The sequence below is a fragment of the Phytophthora infestans genome, genomic scaffold (genome assembly GCF_000142945.1).
Source record: "Phytophthora infestans T30-4 supercont1.16 genomic scaffold, whole genome shotgun sequence".
Taxonomy (NCBI): domain Eukaryota; phylum Oomycota; class Peronosporomycetes; order Peronosporales; family Peronosporaceae; genus Phytophthora; species Phytophthora infestans.
The window spans coordinates 931108-937749 of record NW_003303743.1 but is presented as its reverse complement, the minus strand read 5'-3'; positions in this window follow the sequence as shown (position 1 = coordinate 937749).

Sequence of the window (6642 nt, the reverse complement as noted above, 5' to 3'; positions counted from 1 at the left end):
AGATGAAAGGAAAACGACTTGGGTGACACTGACGTCACTTGGGAAGGAGTGTCAGCGGAACGACGCAGGATGACCTTTCCTAACTGGCGCGGCGACAGTCTGAAATGATGGAAGTGCTGAGGAGCTGGGTCGATGGAATCGAAGCAGTGGCTCCTGTCGCGACGTTCCCGGAAATCGAAAACTGGAGCTATGATGGTCTGTGCCATAGCTGGGATAGTAGTGTGGGTGGTCACGACGCCTTTACGCAATGTGGGATGGGCTTTCAGCGCGAGCCTGGTGGACTGTGGTTCCACTATCTGCTTCTTTTTGTATACCTGTAGGGACCGATTTGTCACTACCGTCCGGGGTGCCAACGCTCAAGAGCTGCTCCCCCCGAGAATATGCGTGCACTTTGGTCACGCTGATGTTCCTCGTTCCCATGGCGGTGTTACGAAAGTATGAACCCCGCTTCGGCATTTTTGGACTGTTGTGTCTCAGATGGTGTGAGGCTTGGCACCACTCGATCTGTCTCTTCGTTCCCGATGTGATGCAACTGGTGTGGACGTCGTGCTGTCGTTACACGAAGGCGATAGCTGAGGCTACAGTAGCCTCGATCGATCGAGTGGGCGAGTACCTGATGGGCGTGTGTCTGGTGGGGCAACTGTTGTTATCCCTTGTGTTCTACCTGCCGAGAGTATTCTACGAAGGCGTGGAAGGTGCCCTATGTGGTTGGATGGGTGTTGCCTTGGTTACTCTCATGGTGGACATGATACTGGAATTCTCGGTCGCGAGTCTCATTGGGAACGTGTTCGTCCTGGTACTGGGTTGTTATAGCCACGCTACGAAGTACTACTGGGCGTCGAGGGTGAAGACTGTCGACGGTTCTGGAATTGAGGCCGCACAGAAGGGTTGGGCTAAGCTTGAAAGTCGAAAGGAACTACGAGAAAAGAGAGAGAGAGCTAGCCTCGACCATTTGCGTGCAGGTCCTAATGATACGGCCCCTGTGGCGCTAGGAAGTTCGGATTCGACTTCGATTGGAACGAGGTCGATCGTTCCAGATCTGCCGGTCGACTCGGCGATTGGACCTGCTGGAAAGGATGAGGCTCGGCGAGGACTCCGAGCTGCAGTCGGGGAGAAATGTCACGGTCTTCGGCTAGAGGAAGGACTCGCTATTCTGGACGACTGCCTACGGCAATTTAGCGAACGGCGTAAGAAGAGTGTCAAGCCCGATCAGCCCCGTTCCCCGTCATCGACTGCCTCGTCCCTCGTCTAAAATGGAACGAAGGAGTTCAGACAGTGGTACGCTGACTCCGTTTACGAACGACAACTCGAGGTACTAGTGTTGGTAGGAGGTACTTTGGCAAGGTAGAGAGCTGGTGAGGGAGCTCCTAGTCGTGAATTTCCTTCTTTTACGAGAAGTGCTCAAGAAAACAAATAAGAAACAAGTATATTTTACACATCTAATAATGTCTAAGTTCCTACGTCGGCTTTCACAAGATACACGACCCCGACAAGAGAAGGAGACCGCGACAGCAGTGTGGCCATAAGAATAAGCCCGCGGGGGTTTTGTGACCATCACTTTCCTTCTTTTCACAGACACAGAAGCTCGATAAAGCTTTACTTGCTTAGAGTCGAGTGAGTCGAGAGCTGAATAGCGGGAGACGAATGTTTGAATGCACAAGAGCGCTAGTGCTTCCTGCACTTAACACGCTCTTAGGATGTTGAGCTTAACTACTTCGACACTGATCAAGAATGGCGGACGGTAGCAAAGCGCTGGCGGCGTCTCGATTCGGCAGCAGCCAGATGACGACGAGGGCAGCTTCGATTTCTACTTGGCGATGATGCAATCCTACCTGGTACAGCGAAAGTGCTGGGGCGTTCCGGACGGCACGGTTGTGCTAGATCCCAACGCGACGGATGCAGAGAGACAGATCTTTTTAGAGAAGAGCAATCGCACGAAATGCGTTACTTTCGCGGTGTGCTTATCAAGGATGCAACGAAAATTTGCATGCTAACGAGGACACGTGAGATGTGGATGGCCTTCGAACAGGAGAAGACCAAGCGTGCATTCTCGAATGCGCTGTACTTGTGCAAATTATTGTATGAGTACAGTTTCACACAGGGTATGGACATGGAGAAGTACTTCGATAAAACGGAGGCCATGCGGCACCAGCTGCGCAACAAGAACGACGAAGTCTCGGACAATGACATAGTAAAACTGATTCCTTAAGGAGTTGCTTTCGAGTACCGTGAAGGCGTGAGAATGTTCGACCAAGATGTGTGCGACGGTAGCATGTCGATGCTGTCTGAGGTGCTGAGTACCCTGCGCACTGAGGCTGATGTGGATAAGCAGCGGGGTGGCATGACCAATAAAACTGCTAAGTTGTCTGATGGTGCCAAGATCTCACAGGTGAATGAGCAGCAGCAACTCCTTAGTGACAAAGGGAAACGTCGGGGATAGCAGCACAACAGCAAAAAAGGAAACTATTCCAGAGAAAGAACGGGCAGATGAGGAAACCCGAACCTGCCTTCAACCCGGTCATCTGAAGTGAAACTGCAGAAAATATGTGGAGGTGAAGCGGCAGAAACAGACACAGTAGTCGAACAACAACACACGGAAGTCGGAAGGGAAGAAGAAAACGTCCTCGTCAATGTCGCTAGCTCGCTGGAGTGATGCTGGTGGCAGTTAACCATCTTCTATTGACATTGTTGGTTTAAATTGTTTAAAGCCCCACCTACAAACCCTTTACGCCTAATCATTCCGAATAATGTTCGCTCCCTGCGGCTGCTGGCACGGGTATTAGCCGGAACTTCTTTTAAGTACTGTCATTTTCCTCCTTATGAAAGAGCTTTACAACCTAATTAGCCTTCATCACTCACTCGGTATTGCTGGATCAAGCTTCCGCTCATTGTCCAAAATTCCCCACTCTTGGTGATGATCGTTAAGGGCAAAATGCGATTGCGACAACTATTCGGGACTGTGAATCGGCCTATGACGAGTGGATGATTGACACAGGTGCTGGAGTGCATGTCTGTACTGACTGGACAGATTTCTCTAGTTTGAAGGAGGACTCGCTAACGTTCATTGGTTGGACAGACCACATCAGCAAAAGCGATGCTTATGTGCAGGAGAGCATTTGCGGAACAATAGTACTGTCCGAAAATCATGTGACCAAGGAGCTCGAGGATGCTAGTGGTGGTGTCACTAATCTACCGAGTCTGGAACGGGTCCTCTCCTACTTGAATGTGGTTGATCTAGCACTACGAGTTATGTACCTGAGTTGGAGTGGTGTGCAGCTCGCGTTGGTCAAACGCGATGATCACCATTGGCTCCGGACAGAGCACAGAGTGTAGGATAGCACAGATATGTGCAAGATGACGAGAATGCAGCGACAATATTAGCTCATGCACTGGCACATGAAGGTCACTTACATGCGCAAGCATTGAAGCAGCTGGTGCTGGGGGACTTGGCAGAAGGCATGACGTCGCTAAAGCTAAAGGGTTTTGACAAGCCTTAACTGCATCGCGCGTACCACAGCAAAGGAAAGACGCAGGTCGTACAAGCGGCACAACAAGCGGGGCAATGTGTGTTTTGAATGATGTTTGCTATGTTGGTGTGGAGACAGCCGGTGGAAACAGGTACCTCCAACCTGTCCAGGATGAAACCTTTTGATACAAGTGGTGCTATCTTCTCCGTCACATGAGTGAGGCGGCGCAAAATGTGATGAATCTAGTTCTGGAACTAAAACAAAAAAAACACAACATGAAGCGATTCTCGTGCGACGAAGGCAAGGAGTTTGTCAACAGACGCTTGAAGACTTTTCTGGCCGATCATGGAGTGAAGCTGCTGATGACTAGTGCCTATACGCCGGAGGAAAACAGTCTGGTGGAGAACCCAACGGCAACTCGCTCAATAAGATCCGTGCTATCCGCGAAAGCACTGAGCTTCTGTCGTCATTGTGGGGGAAATGCTGATGAATATCGTGGGGGTAGACAATATGAGCCTGACGAAGGCGTTGACTGGTGTAACACCCGATGAGAATCTTACACGAATCAAGCCTGGTGTGGTAAATCTTCGTGTTTGCGGCTGTGCTGCGTTAGAGCACGTTTCCATGAAGCTCAGGCACCGTAAAATGAGTGTTAAAGTCACCCCGACTTTTCGTTTTGGCTATGCGAGTAAATCTCGAGGTTACAGATTGCTGGGCATACAGACAGGAGATCATATCATGCGACGAGATGTGTCATTTCGGGAAGACATCACAGTGGCGAGCGCTTATGTGACAAAAGTATTGGCTCAACGTTACCGAGGCCGTGCTGAGCTCCCAGATAGTGATTCCTACATTCATCTACCTGTCAATGCAGTACATGACTCTGTACATATTCCTGAGCGACTTTCGGATGATGATGACACTGGAAGTGCAGGCGTTGAATCGAACAAAGCTGTTATTGCTGCTTCAAGTCGGAAACGCCGTGTACTATCTCTTTCTCAAAACTCGACAGACCAAGTCATAAGCATGGTGAAACCACTCGCGTACTAAATAAAAGAGAAAATATGGCAGAAGCTTTAAGCAGAGCGTACGAGGGGTAGACGCTCGCTGCTATTGCACGGTCATCACCTATCCACTCTGAAGCCTAAAGAGCTAAAAAAAACAAAATTTGTACCAATCGTCAAGAGCTGTCGCAGACCAGCCTTAACATTATCCCCCTGATACTTCGTATTTAAGCCTATAGAACTAAGTGCGTGCTAAGTGCAGGAAGTACTAGCACTCTTGAGCACTTAGAGTCGAGCGAGTCGGGGGTTGAATAGCGGGAGACGAGTGTTTGAGTGTAAGCAAGTAATTTGCAAAGTGATTCATGTTATGCTTCATCAAGCTTCTGCGTCTGTGAAAAGGAGGAAAGCGATGGCCACAAACTCCCGTGTGTTTACTCTACTGGCCACACTGCATGTTCCTGGAAGTGAATCCAGTTTGTATAGCCATTCAAACTAGATGTTGTGGATTCCTTCAGCATTCCACAGAGTGCATGTGGGCGACCAACAGTAGATGTTTAACCAACAAGTGACAATTAGGAGAAGTATTTTTTAGCGGAGCTCCCACTATCATTGGCATTATCCGCTATTGCAAGACTCACATTGAAATCACATTCAAGTTTTGGATTGCGTATGGAAGCGTCAATGTCGGAGCTAAATTAAAAAAAACGTGAGACTTAGCCAAGGAGTCCGACCAAGCTGTCGAAGATGCTGAGAGACAAGGGTCCCAGTACGGGAGAAGGACTTAGATCCTTCACTGGTTGTGAGAACCGGAGAGAGAGAGTGCTAAGGCAGCTAACTTATTTACTTTTACTTTTTCTTCTGCCTCGGATTGAGTGCAATATCCATTATCAAGTTCCTGTGCACTAAAGTAGTTTTGTAAATCCAATCAAAGGTATGTGGATGATGCTTAATAATTGGGTGTTTACACACCTCGTGCACTATTGTCAGCTCCGTCCAAAATTGCCGATGCGGCAGCAATCCACAACTCATCGACACGACGCTATGAATGGCTCAAACTGCAATCTTAGGTCATCCTATTAGCTACAATAACCCCAAAAGATATGCATGTCAAAGTGCCAGGCCAATGAAACCAGAGGTGCATTCTGTAAGACAGTTTTACGTGAGTGGGTGCGCGTTTGACAAATTTCGCACAATACTAATTAGCCGATTCCGTGCACACATTGTCTTCACTTGAAGTTTAAATCTAGATCAACACTGTTATAATTCTTGCTAGATCAATAGAAACACTAATACGTGTCTTGTGTATACGGAAATGTAAAGTAGAAGTATTATTGGGCTTCCGTTTTATGACTTAGATCGGCATATAAATAATGCATTAAAACGAGATAGGAACAGGTATTTCTATGCGCTCGAATTGCGTTTTCAAGCGCGCAAAAATGGTAGATTTACATGGTGTGATTTGCCTGGAATCCAACTTGGGCGCTCGATTTAGCTCGATTTATTGGTCTTCCGATTTGCCGTTTTTTATGGACCTCGATATATAAAACGACATTATTTATTAAAAATCGAAGATATAAAGCAAATACGTCTAAGAAAATCTACATTACATGTATGCAGGGGTGAATTTACGAGATGATTTACGGTAAAGTAAATAAAGATTTCTAGCCCAGCCCTTCTTTCTTACAAGAAAGATTTTGATGTGACATAGCACCACATTCTTGAGCACTCAGGCAGTTCGGCGTGAAGCAAACTTAAAACAGGCCCCTGGCGCGTTCTCCATTTTCCGATAGATTGAATTAATACCTCTGGGCGCGGTCATTTATTAGCTGAGCTGATTTTTGACCAATTGTATCGCCATGAACTCATGCTTATCAACCATGCGACTCTTCACGATAGGATCCAAGATCTTGTTGTCAGCAACAACTCTCCTCCACAGGAAAACTACTAGACTAGTATGTGTGCCCAGCATAGACTCGCGTCATTTCAGGATCTTTTCGTTTGCAGTCAAGTCGGTGGAAACGTAGTCAAGAGATGGGACGTTTCAACTTCAAGTCTTCATTTACGTCATGGTTGGTGATTGCTTTTGCGATTTCCACTGCCAGTGGGCAACAAGTGGGCACCAACTGTTCGGATGCTCGTATTCGTCGATCCTGGGATACGTACAGTACGAG